Source organism: Loxodonta africana, chromosome 1, assembly GCF_030014295.1.
Source record: "Loxodonta africana isolate mLoxAfr1 chromosome 1, mLoxAfr1.hap2, whole genome shotgun sequence".
NCBI lineage: Eukaryota > Metazoa > Chordata > Mammalia > Proboscidea > Elephantidae > Loxodonta > Loxodonta africana.
In genome coordinates this window covers 220,169,507-220,188,537 of record NC_087342.1, presented here as the reverse complement: position 1 = coordinate 220,188,537, position 19,031 = coordinate 220,169,507, and the positions used below count along the sequence as shown (strand labels likewise).

General features: G+C 44.1%; 1 protein-coding gene across 2 annotated transcripts in view; it reads right to left on the bottom strand.

Annotated features, from left to right (window-relative positions):
- PLEKHG1 (pleckstrin homology and RhoGEF domain containing G1) overlaps window positions 1–19,031 on the bottom strand; it is a 291,716-nt gene that overhangs the window by 130,312 nt on the left and 142,373 nt on the right. The window contains exon 1 of one of the 2 annotated variants that reach the window (XM_023548536.2): window positions 10,858–10,981. The exons of the other annotated variant lie outside the window; for it this stretch is intronic. The gene's annotated coding sequence lies outside the window, so the exon portion shown is untranslated. Of the gene's footprint in view, window positions 1–10,857; window positions 10,982–19,031 lie in introns of those variants that run through there. 2 annotated transcript variants of the gene reach the window in all.

The following is a 19,031-nucleotide window of genomic DNA, read 5'->3' as shown; positions in this document are numbered from 1 at the left end:
GCTCTGACTCATGGTGACCTCACGTACAACAGAACAAATTGTCGCCTGGTCCTGCGCCATCTTCACAATTGTTGTTACGCATTGTTGCAGCCACTGTGCCCGGGTGGTGAAAACAGGTAAAGCACTTGCCTGCTAACCAAAAGGCTGGAGATTCAAGTCCACCCAGAGATGCTTCAGAAGAAAGGCCTGGCCATCTACTTCAGAAAAAGCAGCTATTGAAAACCCTGTGGAGCACAGCTGTACTGTGACATACATGGGGTCGCCATGAGTTGAAATCAAAATCAACTCAACGGCAACTTTTTCTTTTCCAACCTAGGGGCTCATCCTCCAGTACGATGTGAAACAATATTCTGTTGTGATCCATGGGTTTTCATTGGCTAATTTTCAGAAGTGGACTGCCAGAGCGTTCTTCCTAGTCAGTCTTAGTCTGGAAGCTCCACAGAAACCCGTCCACCATGTGTGGCCCTACTAGTATTTGAAATACTGGAAGCATAGCTTCCAGCATCATACTAACAAGAAAGCCACTACTACAGTATAACACACTGACAGATGAGCGGTGGTTACAACGGTCTTGAAATACCCATCTGTTACCCAGTGTACTCATCTTTGCCTTTCAGGTCTTGCCACACACCGCAACAACCTGCCGATCCTTCCCCCTCACACCTTCCCTTCACTTCCACTGAGGGCATCAGCCACTTCCTCATGCTCACTGAGGGGACCTATTAAACGCCAGGTCCTGTGATGGCGCAGTGAAGAGGATATGGGCCTTGCCATCCTCAAGCTCGTGTCTGGTAGGATTTGACAAGAATCACATAAATAAGGACAAGTGTTACAAGTGCTGGAAAGGTGTGTGGGGCGCTGCGATGTAAATGCAGACAAGATCTGTGTACATAAGCATTGGCTCTATCTTCTAAACCCTCTTTCCCCCATTTTCAAACTATCTTTAAACAATTTTGGTGTTGACAGTAAAACCAAGCTCAATCAGGTCGCCTTTATTTATATTTCCTTTCCAATTTCAGAGGGTAAGCCTGGTTGGGTTCATCTTTCATCTTATATTTAATTACTTGCTATCCAGACGGAGAGCCAAACTTGCTGAAAGTTTCTGTGCGTCTAAACACTTGAGTAATTCCCAGCTCCCACAGAGGTGCATGAAGTAACTCGTTTATGTTAACAGAACAAAGGAGAAGCAACAGAGCTCTCTGTTGAGAGGACAGGTTTCATCTTAATTAGGCCAAGAAACAAGTGTAACACAATTTATTTTGCTTTATCCTGAAGCAAAATGATTGAGTCCTTTACAAGTACATGAAAGAAGGAAGGAGAGAGAGCCAAAAGATTCATACTGGCTGTTTGAGAAGTGGGATTGTGAGCGATCCCCCTCACTGCTCACTTCCATCTAGTCTCCACAGTTTCTTTAATGAATATGTATCATTTGCATAATTAAAATATAAGAACAGAATAAATTCGGGATTGCCTTAGTCATCTAGTGCTACTATAACAGAAATACCACAAGTGGGTGGCTTTAACAAACAAATTTATTTTCTCACAGTTTAGGAGGCTAGAAGTGGAATTCAGGATGACGGTTCCAGGAGAAGGCTTTCTGTCTGCTCCGGGGGAAGGGACTTGTCTCTTTTTAATTTCTATTCCTAGGTTCCTTGGTGAGCATGTGGCCGGAATCTTCCCTTCTGTTTGTGCTTGCTTAATCCGCCCTTTTATATCTCAAAAGAGACTGACTTAAAACATACCATACACTAATCCTGCCTCATTAACATAACAAAGAAAACATTCCCAGATGAAATTAAAACCACAGGTGTAGGGGTTGGGATTTATAACACATATTTTGGGGGGTCACAATTCAATCCATAACAGGGATGGTTATTTCCCATGTGCTCACCACCCAGCCCCCATCTTTCTGTGCCCTGGAGGCTGACCCCTAACTGGCTGGCTTCCAGTTAGGTTTGCCTAATGAGAGGCACCAGTATCACGGGGCAGGAGGACAGGGATACAGGGGCATTTCTTCCCTGCTCCCTGGCTGATTAGGCTCTGGTGTTTATTGGTGGTTGTTTCCAAGGCAGCCCCCCTCCACAGCCTGGCTCTCCCTGGGGATCCTTAATGTTATTTGTCCCCCACCCTCCCGCCTTGGAGCCCTGGTGGCACAGTGGTTAAGAGCTATGATGGTTGCTAACCAAAAGGTCGGCAGTTTGAACCCACCAGGCTGCTCCTTGGAAGCCATATGGGACAGTTCTACTCTGCCCTATAGGGTCGCTATGAGTCGTAATCGACTCGATGGCAATGGGTTTGGTTTTTTTTTTTTTGTTTTGGTTTTCTTGGACTGAAGCGGGGCTGAGGCCTCCTGCTGCTGTTGCCACCAGCTTCAAGTCCCCTTCTGGCTCCCGTAGCCTTGCCCACACCTCTGTAACCAGCCCCTTCACTAAAGTGTTCATTTAAACCATCTGAGCAAATTCCATTTCTTACCAAGGTCACATGAAACAATTTGATACCAACTCCAAAATCCTCGGTCTAAAAAAATTTTAGAATGGTCTGATAATGGTTTGACTTCCACGTTTAGTCAGAACATTGACCCTAGCCTTCCGTTTGGTGGCATACTGCCAAATTCTAGCCCCTTTTTGATTTAAGGCCGCTAGATTCAGGTCAAACCAGAAACAAATTCTGACTTTACTGTCCACTGATATACCCTGGTGGCACAGTGGTCAAGTGCTACGGCTGCTGACCAAAAGGGCAGCATGAGTCCACCAGGTGCTCCTTGGAAACCATGGGGCAGTTCTACTCTGTCTTATAGGGTCGCTATGAGGCAGAATCGACTCGACAGCACTGGGTTTGGTTTGGTTTTTGGATATATCCACTTATGCAACAAACATTTATTAAGCAGCTACTATGTTTCAGAGGAGCCCTGGTGGCAGAGTGGTTAGGAGCTCACCTGCTAACCAAAAGGTCGGCAGTTTGAATCCACCAATCACTCCTTGGAAACCCTGTGGGGCAGTTCTACTCTGTCCTACAGGGTCGCTATGAGCCAGAATCGACCTGGCAGCAAGGGGTATGCTCCAGACACTGGCCTGGGCAGGCGAGACACAGCAGAAAGCAAAACAGATAAAACTCCTGTCCTTAAGGAGTTTGTTTTCTAACGGAGGTCACAGAACTGAAAACCTACACCAATAGCGTGTGAAGACTGGAAGACAATTCAGGGTTTTCTGATCTGACTCCTTACCTGGTGCTGGAAGTACCACTTACAATACCTTCACCATGTGTATCCAGTCTCTGCTTAGATACTTCTGTTATCAGCAGTCCATCCCTGCTCAGATAGTCTATCCCATCTTAGGACAATTCTGATCTTTAAAGGACTTTCTTACATTGAACTGAAGGCGTTTAAGAAACACTACAGGGTAACTACAAGACAAATTGCTCCCCAACTCCATTTTTTAGTTCTGTTATTACTGGAGGTGTGCTATCAGGTCCGCATATGTATTCGCCTCTTCGTTCAAATATTTATTGGGTGACTGCCCTAAGCCATTCCTGGAGGCAGGGTTCGACTAGGGGAGGGTTGCCCCTTGTGGTGGTGGGGGCGATGAGGCAGTACTTAAAAATGGTACCACCCTCTGATCCCCTTCTCCGTGTGTCTCAAGATCTTACTTTCCCACTACTTCCACCAATGTGTTTTCAGAATCTTAATGATCCTTATGCCAACTTACTACCATAAAAAATTGTTGAGAAGACACCAGTTTTAGAGACCATGCTCCAAAGTCATACTTTTTGGTGTAGCAACAATGCTCTGCCCTTGAAGAGCACAGGAGACACGGAGCCTTATGCATATAAGGGGTTCACTGTATTGAAGACATATACTATGTGGGGAGGAGTCCCTGAGCTGTGCAAACGGTTAACAAGCTCCGCTACTAACTGAAAGGTTCGAGTTCACCCACAGATGCCTTGGAAGAAAGGCTTGGTAATCTACTTCTGAAAAATCAGTCATTGAAAACACTATGAAGCACAGTTCTACTCTGACACGCATGGGGTTATCATGAGGCAGGGTCAACTGGTTGACTGGTTTACTGTGCAGGGAAGGCACAAGATGTCTTAAAAACATGTAAGAGAGGGGCCAGGCCTAGTTTGGGGGTGGTCAGAGAAGGCTTCCATGAGGAAGAGCTATGGGTACTGGCATCTGAAGACTGATGAGAAATTAACTAGGGGAACCCAGGCAAACAGTTCTCTTACAACTGCCCAGGCAGCTTTGCTTCCTGTAACCATACTCTGATGGAACAGCTAGCATTATGCCAACTGCAATTATCCTACCCAGATTTTTTTTCTAGACAATCTCATTTGCAAATATACTGTCTCATGCCACAGCTAATAACTACGCCCCTGTAATAATGCCCCTTTATTAAACTGTCTTTTAGTTTCCTTCTCCGCTCTGGCATGGCCCCCATACTCTAATTTGCATATATCAGTCTTCTCTCTTCTCAGCTTTTTCTTCTCTCCAGGCACTGGGCAGAGCTGTTTGGATGATAACCAGGACTCTGTTCTTGGCCAATCACTTAGACTGCACCCCCAAAAGAGAAAAAAACCAAACCCACTGCCATCGAGTTGACTTTGACTCACAGGGACCCTATAGGACAGAGTAGAGCTGGCCCATAGGGTTCCAAGGATTGGCTGGTAGATTTGAACTGCTAAACTTTTGGTTAGCAGCTGTCTTGGTTATCCAGTGCCGCTATAACACTATAATGATAATATTATATATTATAATATATAATAATGGTTTCTCACCATCTGCACAGTTCCCAGTGTTAACAGTTCTCCTCACTTCCTTCTAAGTCCTCTATCCATTCATAGTTTCAAAGCTGCTTCCACATTTTAGGTATCTGTTAGAGCAGCACCCCACTCCTGGTACCAAATTCTGTCTTGCTTATCTAGTGCTGCTATAACAGAAATACCACAAGTGGATGGCTTCACCAAACAAATTTATTCACTCACAGTCTAGCAGGCTAGAAGTCCAAATTCAGGTCTCATCAGCTCCAGGGGAAGACTCCTCTCTGTTGGCTCTGGAGGAAGGTCCTTCTTGTTAATATTCCTCTGGACTAGGAACTTCTCTCCTCAGGAACCCTAGGTCCAAAGGTCCAAAAGGTCCAAAGGATGTGCTCTACTCTCTGCTTGCTTCCCTTTCCTTTTATCTCTTGTAAGATAAGAGGTGGCGAAGGCCACACCCCAGGGAAACTCCTTTTATATTTGATCAGGGATGTGACCTTAGTAAGGGTGTTACAATCTCACCCTAAGCCTCTTTAACATAAAATTACCACGAAATGGAGGACAACCACACAGTACTGGGAATTCACAGCCTAGCCAAACTGACACATATTTTGGGGGGACACAATTCAATCCATGGCATTCCACCCTTTGGTCCCCCCAAATTCATGTCCTTCCTACATGTAAGACACATTCACCCCATCATATCATAGCAAAAGTCTTAAACGAACTCCAAGTCCAAAATTCAAAAATTTCTCTTCATCTGTGAAATCCAGAATACATGTTATCTGCTTCCAAAGTACAACAGCAGAACAGACACAAACTAGACATTTTCATTATAAATGGGAGAAACTGGAGGGAAAGAAGGCATAAGAGGCACCAAGCAAGTCAGCAGAACACATTACATTAGCCCTTAAAGCTTTGAAAATAATCCTCTATTCTCTGAGACAATTTACACAATGGTCCTGCCCTGCAGATTCTAGGTATTGGGCACAATCTCTGGATTCTAAGTGGAGGCCCCTTGGCTCTGGGCTTGAACTCTGCCTTCCAGGCCCACTGGGACAGCAACCGTGCCCCCTCAGCTTTAGGTGCACCATTCTCCTAGTGACGACTCCACCCTTAGAAACACCAGAGGCCATATCTTTTCAGACTGAGGCAGCTCAGCTTCCTGTGTTCCTTAGCCTCTCAGTCCTCGGGCCTCACACCCGCATCTGCCCTGCTGGGGCAAGTGTTCCAAAGCTCAGTTGGTCTACTGATAAGCACCTGGAGGCACCTCACTCCTCCAGGAAGCCTCCTGCGCACAGACACTCAGCTCTCTCACTCTGTGGGTTGGCTCCTGGTTCTGCTATTGCCAATTTGCTGCTGCTGCCAGTCCTCTGCTGCTGTTTTTCACCATCTGCATGGTCTCCAGTGTTAACAGTTCTCCTCACTTCCTTGTGAGTCCTCTATCCATTCACAATTTCAAAACTGCTTCCATATTTTAGGTATCTGTTAGAGCCGCACCACACTCCCAGTACCAAATTCTGTCTTGGTTATCCAGTCCTGCTATAACAGAAATATCACAAATGGATGGCTTCACCAAATAGAAGTTTATTCACTCACAGTCTAATAGGCTAGAAGTCCAAATTCAGAGCATCAGCTCCAGGGGAAGGCTTTCTCTCTCTGTTGGCTCTGGAGGAAGGTCCTTCTTGTCAATCTTCCTCTGGACTAGGAGCTTCTCTGTGCAGGACCCCTAGGTCCAAAGGATGTGCTCTACTCCCAGTGCTTCTTTCTTGGTGGTATGAAGTCCACCTGTCTCTCTGCTTGCTTCCCTTTCTTTTCATCTCTTGTAAAGTAAAAGGTGGTGCAGGCCACACTCCAGGGAAACTCTCTTTACAATGGCTAAGGGATGTGACCTTAGTAAGGGTGTCACAATTCCACTCTAATCCTCTTTAACATAAAATTACAATCACAAAATGGAGGACAACCACACAATACTGAAAATCATGACCTAACCAAGTTAACACATATTTTGGGGGGACACAATTCAATCCATGGCAGCAGCTGACCTCTTAACCACTATACCACCAGGGCTCCAATCACTTGGTCAGGGCCCTTTATATGGTGTCATTCCAGTAAATTAGTAAACCTTCCTGCCCAGCATTTTCATCTAGGTATATCAAATTAAAGGAACCCTATGAGTTGGAATTGACTCGATGGCAATGGGTTTGGTTTGGTGGTGCAGTGGTTGGGTACTTGGCTGCTAACTGAAAGGTCAGCAGTTGGAACCCACCAGGCGCTCTGTGGGAGAAAGATGCGGTAGTCTACTTCCGTAAAGATTTACAGCCTTGGAAACCCCATGGGACTGTTCTATTCTGTCCTAGAGGGTTGCTATAAATCAGAATCAACTAGATGGCAATGGGTTTTTATGTTAGATTAAAATACGCATCAAAGGTAGCCCTAAAAGGAGAAGGGATCATGAAAGGGCTGATTTTGGTGGAGGGGGATCCCCTCTACTCAGTTTGTTTTAGTATTTCTAGAGGCCTTACAACCTGAGCGTGTGCATTTGAGCCTTCATTATTTCCCAGTACCAGTTGGTTGCCATTCCCAGGGGACCTAAAGCCAGGGACAATGGCTCCAGTTTTCCACCATGGCTCCAAACAGAGGACATCTGCTTAGGAGTCCACACAAATTAGGACACAACAAAATGGCAAACCCCAGTGAACCTAAACTGCTCTCTGAGTACTGGGGAGCTATCAGCTGTCACAATGGCTGCTGGTTTTCAGCCCGGTGATTTAAGCATAACGGCCATGCCCAAAGCTGAACTTGCTTTGTTCAATATAAACTATTGTTCACTGCTCATGTCAGGATGTGTGGAAAGGACACAAGGGCCAGAGTTGAGATGTGCTGAATCTCAGCGCTCTTATACCATTTTGTTATCTCGGGCAAGTCGTTGACTTCCTTAGGTTCCAGAATCCTTCTAGATTAGTAAAATGAGAGCTCTTTCCAATAAATCTACAGACTCCATGATTTTGGATGATTTGTCAACACTGTGACCCACTTCCTAACTCCATGCACAGTCTCTCTTGAGGGTCCCATAGAACTTTAGGATTTTAAAAGCGGCCCCACTATTATGGTCAGATAACCATGAATTGATGCACAAACCAGCAGGACGTGGGCTTTGTAGAAGGAAACTGCTATGATTTCTTAGGTGACAGAACCCGTGGTAGATTCCTTAACTAAATTATTACCAACAGAAAGATTCCCCATGAAAATTATTTCTTTTTAAAAACATCACCAGACGGTAAACCAATGCCCAAAGTCTACATCATGGTTTTTACCTATCTACTGAAGTCATCTCCACTCTTTGCAAAATTGCACTCTGGAAACCAGCTTATAAAGTTAGTTACGAAATAGCTCAGTTTCCCACGGGGGTATTGTCATAATTTGGGGTTGCAGCCCAACCAAGTACTTCACATAATATACCCCTGGAATAGCAGTAACATAAAAGTTGAAGTAACTGTACAACTGTGAAAATTATGTACCTATAATATGCAGATAATGTAAAGTACGGCTTGCCCTAAATTATAAAAAAGGGTGCATATACCTTAAAGTATACATGCAGTTAGGAAGATTAGAACCGGCTCACAGAACTGGCATTCTGGTTGAGCCTCTGTGGGAATGGGGTGGGTGAGACTGGGAGACTCTTTGTGGCTGTCCCCCCAACCGGGTTTACTTGCTTGGACCGATTGATTGATAAGGGGCCTGTCTACAATGCTTCCTGGCAAAATCTACAACTGGGCTTCAGATATCTTCAGGCATGTATCACAGATTCTATGTAGGAGCTGAGAGTACACTGGGGTGACAGATCTGATGGTAAGTAAGGAGTTGGTGGCCCAGGGAAAGACCCTGAGGAAGGAAGTCTGGCTCAATAAACAGAATTACCAAACGCACATAAGGGCCAAGGGAAGCACTGGTCTCTAATTTCAGGTGTGGCAATTACCCAGACTGGCCTTGCCCCAGCCATCCTGGCAGCCTGCGAAGGCCCTGGAGAAAGAGGCTGGGTGGTAAAAAACAAATAAATAAAATAAAAATAAAAAAGTAAGAGATTTAACAGCTATAATATCCTAAGCAGCTCAGTGATGGGAACCTTCAACCCTGCTAAAGAAAACATAAGAAAGGGAGCCTTTTTCCCACAAAGAGAAGAGAGGAGAGAGCAGCGGCAGCGTGGGTGGGGGTTTGGATGGCCAACCAGGTGGACACCCACAGGAGCTTGGGAACTCCAAATTATCTCAGAGCCAGGCCCTGGGGAGGGTGAGCAGCCGGAGGCAAACAGCAGTGATGGGGCAGGCAGAGGGAAGGGGAACCAGGGAGGCGCTTCCCGGGGGTAGTGGGAGAGAGGGTGAAGTGGCCTTATGTGGGTGCAAGGGGGCAACTGAGTTGGTGAAGCTGGCTCTAGTAACATGACTTTATCTGTACCCAAAGGGATGGTGGGGCCTGGTGTGAGTTGAACATTCTTTCAGAAGTTGTCAACTGAGGCTGGGCAGGGACCGTGTGACCTGCAGACCTATTGTTTGGTCAACACTGGGTTTAAAATTTCTTTGACTTGATGACCCAAATTAAAAAAATCAGATTATTTCTCATAAAAATGCAGATTGTTTTGGTTCGGTGTGTGTGGTGGGGGTGAGTACCAAGAAAAAAAGAATAAAAATCGAACAACCCTAGTCTTACATTGCCACTCAGCAGTGATGTGTGGAGCTGCTAGGACCTGCATTTTCCAGTTTGCCGCAGTCCCCACCGTTCCCTGCAGTACTACCTGTCCTCCTTCACTCATTTACACCATCTGCTTGGCCCTTGTAGGTATCCTGGGTTACACGCAGGGATTACTACATGGTATACTACTTTAGTAGTCCTAGCAGGCATTACTAGAAATAATGTGGCAAGGACAATTAATTCCTCTTCAAGTCTGTGAGCCACATGAAAATGAAACTTAACCAAAAAATGTCACCTGTTACGCTACACAAGATTATGTAAAAAAGTGCTATAAAGATCAGAACAACCGGAAAGATTTGGTAAGAGGAGAGGAGGAGAATACAGTTTACAGCAGAGGGGTGGGGAGGAAATAATTGTGGGTCAGGAAATTTGAATTGCCCGCACCATTTAGCCTCTTTCCTTCTTATTTTCAATTTTTCCACTCTGAATGTTAATCAAAGTCTCTCATCCGACTAGTTCTTTCACACACTTACAATGTTTCAACGATGATAATGTTTATTACTAATGTTACCACTACTACTGTTAGCCTTGGTAACCCTGGTGGCACAGTAGCGAAGAGCTATGACTGCTAACCAAAAGGCTGCCAGTTCAAATCCACCAGTTGCTCCTTGGAAACCCTACTGGGCATTCTACTCTGTCTTACAGGGTCAATATGAGTCAGAATCGACTCGATGGCAATGGGTTTGGTTTTCGTTTTTTTAGTGTTAGTCTTAGTTCAGAGTTTCTGTGACAGAATTAAAACAGAAGCAGCAGTTTAATGGATACTTCTGTCAAGCCAAAACAGCCAAGTAACTGCTGTCATAATTTTTAACATTTCAAAATCCTGGGACAGCAAGACAAAAGCCAAGCACCTGAAGAATGACACACTGAGTTGGCCGAAAACTTCAGTTCCTGCAATCTATGACCTTTATATAAGTATCCACATGGGGGTTCATTCTTGATGATCTTATGAAAACCAAGCCAAGATGAATTATAAACATCAAAATTGACATATCATACCCTAATTTTATAAAACATTACTTTCGTTTCACTTTGTTTTAAAATACTAGACGGAAGTTAGGACTCTGAACTGGAGATACAAGCCCCGTCAAAATAAACAATGGCTGGTTTATGGGCAGGGGAAAGAAATAAAATAAAAGGATAAGTAGTCCCCCAAACTTGGAAGAGCATTTGTGCATTTTAACAGTCATCATTTATGAAGACACCTAGAGGCATTATTTCATCAGTAGCATTTTTCCTAGAAAGGGGAATAAAAATTGCATTCTGCACACAAAACCAGTGTTTATTTCTTTTTGAACCATCTCAAGATAAAAATGTTAATACAGAAAGGTCCTCAATGAGGATTAGCAGACTTACCCTGTCTTCTGAAGAAGAAATTTCTCTGATATGTGATATCTTCCCTCGGGAGTATGTAGAGGAGCGGGGCAGAGAAACAAAGCCAGCCACTTCTCCCTAATCCTGATGTGATAGCAAAAGCCAAATGCTAAAAGCTTCCCTCAGGGAAAGAGTGACTCCAACTTGGAGATGGATCAAGTGGGTCTGACAAACTTCAGCCTACTTAACCACTCAGGTTTCTCTTCCCCATTCTGAAATTTGTTTGAGAAGCTGTCACATGTTTTAAGCACACTCGCTTACAGGCCACTGGTGGTCAGGCTCAAATGATCCGGGCACCCACAGTAAGTACCAGAACGGGCTGGGAAGTCCCACTGGGTCCACAGGGAGCAGAGACTATCACCAGGTTTTCAGCTGGCATGCTCCCTGCCCGTGTCTCTCTGGAAATCTAACGACCAAGAAAGTGCTAGAGAGTAGGGGATTCCTTCTCTCTTCTGCATGGATAAATCCCACACTGTGGTTTTATTAAAAAAAAAAAAAAAACTCCTCTGAAGATGAGCTAAACCATTTATGAAAATGAGTGCTCTGATGGCACACCTTCAAATTATACTTTGCATTTCATTCTTTTGTAGATATTTAGAGATCTCAGTCTATTTAGACATTTTAATCCATCAGTTAATAATGGTGGTATAAACCAAATGCTTGGTGAATGAGATTGGTGATTGTTAGTAGAGACTCTAACCCAGCATTTCTCCAGGTGTGGTTTAATATTTCCTAAGTCACCATCAGCTGGATTTCCAACCAGATTGCTGATCCTTGCCCACGAACTCCTAAATCGGAATCTCCAGGGATGGGCTGAGGAATAGGCATTGGTAACCAAGCTCCTTGGGTGATTTCTGCGCACAGTAAAGGCTGAGAGCCATTGCTCCGGGGGGGGGCCCAGGCTGCCTCCAGCCCTCTAAGCCCCTCTCTTAGCCTTGCCCTGCCTCATTCCATTACCCCAAGAAGAAGCGCTTTGATGGGGTCAGTGAAGGGACCCTCAAGGATTTAAAACTAGCCTCCTCAAAAGATTATAGAAAGAACTAGTTGGGGTCCAGAGTAAGGTATGTAGTGGGAAAAGCCACTCTTTCTCTAGATTTGGGCTTGTTTTAAGGGTAAGAGGAGTTCTTGAGACCCCTATGAGATGCTGCCCACCTCCTTTGGAAGGAGAGCTGATGAAGATTCAGGTCTGAAGCCAAAGGTAAAATTAAGAGTGCATTCGTGCCGTGGATGTTCCCTATTCTCAGAGGTCTAGTGTGGACATGGCTGGCTGGGCAGTAGCAGGCTTGCGTTTGGGGTTCTGGTCATATCCTCCCTCGCTTCAAAGAATCAGCTAAGGCTGAATTTCAACGTTATAACAGATAAATAACGGGGCTGGGCCATAACCATTGATGATGCTTTCAACTCTGAAATTCGAGGGCCCATAGAAAATAATAATTCACTACTGTTATGCTTTCGGTCTCTAACTTCTCATGAGAATGGATACCGAATCTTTACCAAAGTGAAGATTCTACTAAGTCAGCCAAACTGAAACGACTCGAAATTAATTTAGCTGTATTTTCAGGGACAATTACAGTATATAAGCAAATTCAAAGGTATCAAGTACGTTCGACTATGTAAAAATGATACATAAAATCCCACAAGTCTTCAAAAATTAAGGTTTTAAACAGTCATGAAACATATTAAAAAAAAAAAATAGTAGATTCCCTGGGGGAAGACCCATGCACTAGCATTTTCTTCTTAAAGTGATTCTTAACACGTCGCCAGATTGAGAGCCACGGCTGTGCCGCAAGAATATTGGTGTACCTCCAAATTAAGGTAAAGTGCTATCAAAAAAAGCAAAGCATTTTCTAGATTGATTTTTTTATACTACAAGAAAAAGTCGCTATTCAAGTAGAATACACTTACCGGTGGACAGAATAAAATTATATTTTAATTATTAAGTGACTCAAACTTTAAGAACTGCCAGTGGACAATGTGTACATCCCAACTGGTTTTCATTTTGAATAATAAAAAGGGAGGCAGCTCACTGTCAGGGGAAGAAGGAAGAGGGTGAGGAGAGTGGTAATAAAGGAGAGTAGGATTTTTTTATTGCGAGACTGAAAGCCTGGGTTTGACTTCTCCCCGGCAACTCACTTCTCTAAGTATGCTGGCCATTTTCTCATCTAAAGGCCTACAAGGTAGAGGGAGAAGGAGGAAGACCAAAACCCAGGCCCAGGTGAGGTTCTTTGCTTTTTGTAGGAACAAACAAGAGAAGAACTATTGATGGTGGAAGGTTCCCCGTGCCCTGCAGAAGGTGGTCCATACACGGCAGCTTCTGGCAATCACTGGGTTGTCCAGCTGTGTTTCTGAAGTAGCAAAAGCTGTCCATGCATCATCTACTGAAAGTTTAGCTTTATATTTGAAACTACTGACACCAAATGGTGAGTTATGGAAATGAGATACATTTAATTTCAGAGTGTGGACCTATGACTTAATATGATCATTTTCTGATTATTTGACTTCAATCAACCTCGGTCTCTTTAAAATCAGGGAACCACCTTTGTCCCACAGAGTTACCGTTTAGCTTAAGTGACAGAACACTTACAAACATCCATCGTGGTGCCTGGCTCCTGACAGGTAGCCAAGCGCTTAACCACCGCACCACCACAGCCTCTTCCTTTATGGACAGTCAATATACAGACTGATGGTTAAAAAGAACCTCAAATACACAAAACTCTAAACTTTTTAAATTTTAAAATTGATATTACTTTACGTTATATTTGGAAACCCTGGTGGCATAGTGGTTAAGTGCTATGGCTGCTAACCAGGAGGTCAGCAGTTCAAATCCACCAGGTGCTCCTTGGAAACTGTATGAGGCAGTTCTATTCTGTCCTATAGGGTCGTTATAAGTCGGAATCGACTCGACGGCAGAGGGTTTGGTTTGGTTTTCACATTATATTTTACATATTATAAATTTACGGCTGCTAACCAAGAGGTCGGCAGTTCAAATCCACTAGGTGCTCCTTGGGAACTCTACCGGGCAGTTCTACTCTGTCCTATAGGGTTGCTATGAGTCAGAATCAACTCGACAGCAGCAGGTTTAGTATAAATAATTATATATATTTATATTATATGAAATATAATTTATATTATTTTTTTTCTAGCTGCAACAAAGAAGCAATCACAGGTCTCCCATATATCAGTATTGTTAGCTTTGTAACAATCACCAATGTCTTCCTAAGGAATTATGGTTTATTCCTTAAAAATTCAGGTTTCTGTGCCATTATCCATAGACACACCCCAGTGCGGGGCCTTCCTATGGGCAAAGTTTTTAACACTATTGATTTATTACTGTATTTCTTTAGCAAGTGCTTAAGAGCTTTTTAAAAAATATACAGCCTATGTAACAATGCCGTACAAGCTGTAATTCCAGTCCTCAAAGTTTCAGAATTTTTTAGGAAGAGACAGAAGTATGCTAATAGCTAATGTCTGAGTACGTCCCACGCATTAGGCATTGTTCTACCTGTTTTAGGTGAATTTCTCACAATCTCCTTAGGATGTAGGTGTTATTATCTCTACTTTATGAGTGAAGGTCATGAGAGATTAGGAGGTTGCTCAGATGTACAATGCTACTAAGCGGAGGCACCAGGCAGTCAGATTTCAGAGTCTGTCCTCTTAATCGCGGTGCAATACTTCCAGATTGTAAATTTATGTCACTAATTTATAGCACTGGAGAGCTTGGGATATGTGGCTTGGGGTAGGGTAGGGGCTTAAACCAGACCAAACCCAGTGCCGTCAAGTCAATTCCGACTCATAGCGACCCTACAGGACAGAGTAGAACTACCCACAGAGTTTCCAAGGAGCACCTGGCAGATTCAAACTGCCGACCCTTTGGTTAGCAGCCGTAACACTTAACCGCTACACCACCAGGGTTTGGGGTAGGGGCTTAGAAATAGTTTATTATAAATATTTCATTTTATAGAAGAAGAAACTGGAGCCTAGATAGACAGCCCAAGGTAATCTAGGCCAAACTAAAAAATCAAACCCGTTGCTGTCGAGTCGATTCCGACCCATGGCAACCCCGCGTGTCACAATACAGTAGAACCGCACTGCATAGGGTTTTTTCTTGGCTGTGATCTTTATGAAAGCAGACCAGCAAGCCTTTATTCTGTGGTGCCTCTGAGTGGGCTTGAACTGCCAACCTTTCAATGAGTTGTTTTTATTGCTGCCGTTGTGCGCTGTCAAGTCAACGTCCGACTCACAGTAACCCCACGTGACAGATTGGTGCTTCCCCAGAAGCTTTTCTGGGCTGTAATCTTAAGGGGGGCAGATTGCCAGGTCTTTCTCCTGCAGAGCTGCTGGGTGGGTTTGCAACTACCAACCTTCCAATTAGTAGCGGAGTACAAACCATTTGCGCCACCCAGGGTCCTTTACAACCTAGTCCAGTGGCTCTCAAACGCTAGTCTGCATCGGAATCACCTGGAAGGCTTGTTAGAACACGGGCTGCTGGGCCCCACCTCCAGAGTCTGCGATGCTGTGGGTCTGGGGTGGGGCCTGAGAATTCTAACAAGTCCCCAGGTGGTGTCTGTCATGGGTTGAATCGTGTCCCCCAATATATGTGTCAACTTGGTTAGGCCATGATTCCCAGGATTGGGTGGTTGTTCTCCATTTTGTGATTGTAATTTTATGTTAAAGAAGAGTAGGGTGGGATTGTAACACCCTTACCCAGGTCACATCCCTGATCCAAAGTAAAAGGAGTTTCCTTGGGGTATGGCCTGCATCACCTTTTATCTCTCAAGAGATAAAAGAGACAAGTGGGCAGAGAGACAGGGGGACCTCATACCACCAAGAAAGCAGTGCTGGGAGCAGAGCTTGTCCTTTGGACCCGGGGTCCCTGCACAGAGAAGATCCTAGCTTGGGGGAACATTGATGATAAGATCAAGGGAGAGAGAATGCCTTCCCCTGAAGCTGATGCCCTGAATTTAAGACTTTTAGCCTACTTTACTGTGAAGAAATAAATTTCCCTTTGTTAAAGCCATCTGCTTGTGGTATTTCTGTTATAGCAGCACTAGATGACTAAGACAATGTTGACACTGCTGGTCCCCAGAACACATTTGGGAAAGCAATGGCCTCCTCAGTCAGTGGCTGAGCCAGAATGAGGCTTCTGCTCTCCCCACTTTGCCTCTTCCAGATATGTAGTGGATACCAGCTGATACCCTACAGTGAGAGGCTGAGAAGGCTGGTCAGCCTGGAAGGGCAGCCTTGAGCACAAGAGATGCTCTCCTCCTCCCAGTTCAGCTGAGACACCTGGGAAGCTCCGATCTGCACATTCTAACACGAGAACCTCGTTATAACTTCCTACGTCTGTCCCAGCCCAGAGCCAGATTTAAAACAATATGGACTTCTTTACTGCCAACAGTAAATATTATTCTCACTGTGAGTTATTTACTAAAAATTGTGATCTAGAATTTGGTTCTATCAAGGCTAAACACAGCAGGGGTTAGCAAAAATAGCAGGAGTCATGGATAACTGCCAGTATTTACTCTCAGAAGGGACAGATAATTAAACAATTTCAAAGTTTTTCTTTTGTTTACATTATAATTCAAAAGGAAATTTTTTTGTTTGTTTGTTTAGCTAAGAGGATTCACTGCCTTCACTAAGGCCCCTCATAGAGTAAATTATTTTGAAAGTAGGGGCGTTGTTTAATTATTGTTTAAACTTACCATGTTTATAACTGCTTGATTTTCATGACCTCATAGGATGTTCTGAGGCTTGAGTGATTTAATGTGTAAGAGATTCGTAACTAAGCCTGGCACACACTAAGTGCTCACAGAGCATCGTTTAGCTCTCGCCACTCTTCCTCCTATTATTTAGTAGAGCCAGGGGTCGGCCCATTTGCAGGGGTGAGTTGCTGCTGTAGCTGCCTTTGAGTTAGTCCCCGACTCAAGGCAACGCTATGCACAACGATACAAAGTGCACCCGGTCCCGAGCCATTCCTGTGACTGGCCGCGGATCGGACCACTGTGGTCCACAGGGTTTCCACTGGCTGTTTTTTTGGAAGCAGATCTCCAGGACTTTCTTCCTAGTCTGTCTTAGTGTGGAAGCTCCACTGAAACCTGTTCAGCATCACTGGGAGGCGTCCACTGACAGATGGGTGGTAGCTACTCATGAGGTGCACTAGCTGGGAATCAAACCTGGGTCTCATGCGTGAAAGGCGAGAGTTCTACCACTGAACCACCGCTACCCTGCATGGGCAAGTAATGGGGCCAAATGGTATGACCTGAAGTGAGTTCACAGACCTCATACTCAATAAGCTCTCTTCTCCATTAACAAGGTGACTCAGAGACAGTGACCCTCAAAAAGCGTTTATGGAGCACCTGCATCTACAAGGCAATAATCTGTTACATGGACAAAACCACCCAGGGCTTCATATCTGGCAGTCACTTAACACTGAGCCAAAGAGTCTTTCCTGAATACCTGCCAGACAGCGATGATCTCAGGTAAGGATTCCTGAGAACAGTTACTTTTTGTTTGTTTTAAATTTGTGTTTTGGACTAAGTATAAATTCATAGAAAACTGTAAAAACAAAAAGTACAAGGAAGTCTCACGTAACTTCACCCAGTTTCCCTCACTGTTAACATCCTGCGTAACTATGGCACAACATCAAAAACAGGACATGGACATGGGTAAGCTCCAGAGTACACTCAGGTGTCACCTGTTCCAAGGACAGTTACACTGTGATTGTCCAAACCCAAAACCCAGTGGCCGCTGAGTGGATTCCAACTCATAGTGACTCTGTGGGACAGAGTAGAACTGCCCCACAGGGCTTCCAAGGAGCAGCTGGTGAATTCAAACCGCCAACCTTTTGGTTAGCAGACAAGCTCTTAACCACTGTGCTACCAGGGCTCCGTTCTGATTGTGAAGGGCAGAAAAACAGAGAAGAAAAAGGGAAGGGTAATGAACACATTCACCAATTTCATGTTGTTACTTTTAAATCTGCCTTTGTACTAGTTATAAGAAAAAGATAAATGTTTAGTAACTTTATTATATAAATGAGACTCCCGGTACAGGGAGCACTCACAACTTTTTCAGAGATTGAGTTAAAAATTATAATCAAGCCAACCTGTTCTTATCTGTAGGTCAAAACATTCAGTAAAGTCACTTAGCCATTCTAAAGTGAGAGGAACCCGAGATTTGATATACACTGATCTTAACCCACCCACACCTGCCCCAACATGCACAATCTACATGACTGTTGTAAAAGAATCAGTGAGGAACGTCACGATGTCACACATTGCCTGGCCTAGAGAGGCATGTAGTAGACACCAGGGTTTTGTTACACTTGCTCAGAGAATCTTTAGAAGCTCCCATTACCGTATTTGTTACAAGTCTTGCCAGTTTATTAAAGGTTCCCAAAATATTCTTTCTGCAGCATACTCTCTTTCTTATATATATTTTAAAATACTAAAACTGAATGCCTCAATTAGCTGGAATAAGAAAACAAACCCATTGCTGTCAGGTAGATTCTGACTCACAGCAAATAAAACTGAATGCCTCAATTGACTAGAATAGATAAGGTTTTACTCTGCATCTTATTTTCATAATACATAGTCAGGTTAGGGAGTCAAAACCATTAATATGCTAACAACAATCTTTTGGGATTGGTACAACAGAAAGTAGTTCTCAGTTGACTCCCTGGTTTGATGCATTGCCCACCATTTAGTCCTTACTTGGAACATAAAACAAAAACAAAAAAATAACAACAAAATAACCACTGGAAGAACAAAATGTCTTCAGAAGCTCTTAAGGAGGAGATTCTCTAGGTCTACCGAACAGGACTAGAATTACTTTCCTAAGCCCATAACTATGTGGGGACATTTTCGATTCTTCACCACAAGAAAGCTGCTCTGGTATTAGGAACCAAAACACTGCATTTTCCCTCTGCACAGTAGGGAACTGTCTGTGTCAATCTCCACCAGTGATGCTGGCCAGAGTAAACAGATGTTCCAGTGGGTGGAGAAGCCAAGCAAAAGGCCTCCCCTCTAGCTATATGCAAAGAGCTGACGACCCTGCTGGGGTCATTTGAATTCTGCATGACCAAGCAGAACTTTTGCGAAGGGCTCCCTCCTTCTAGGGCCAGCCCTAGGCAAGATTCTGAAATAGGAGAAGCTTGTCCT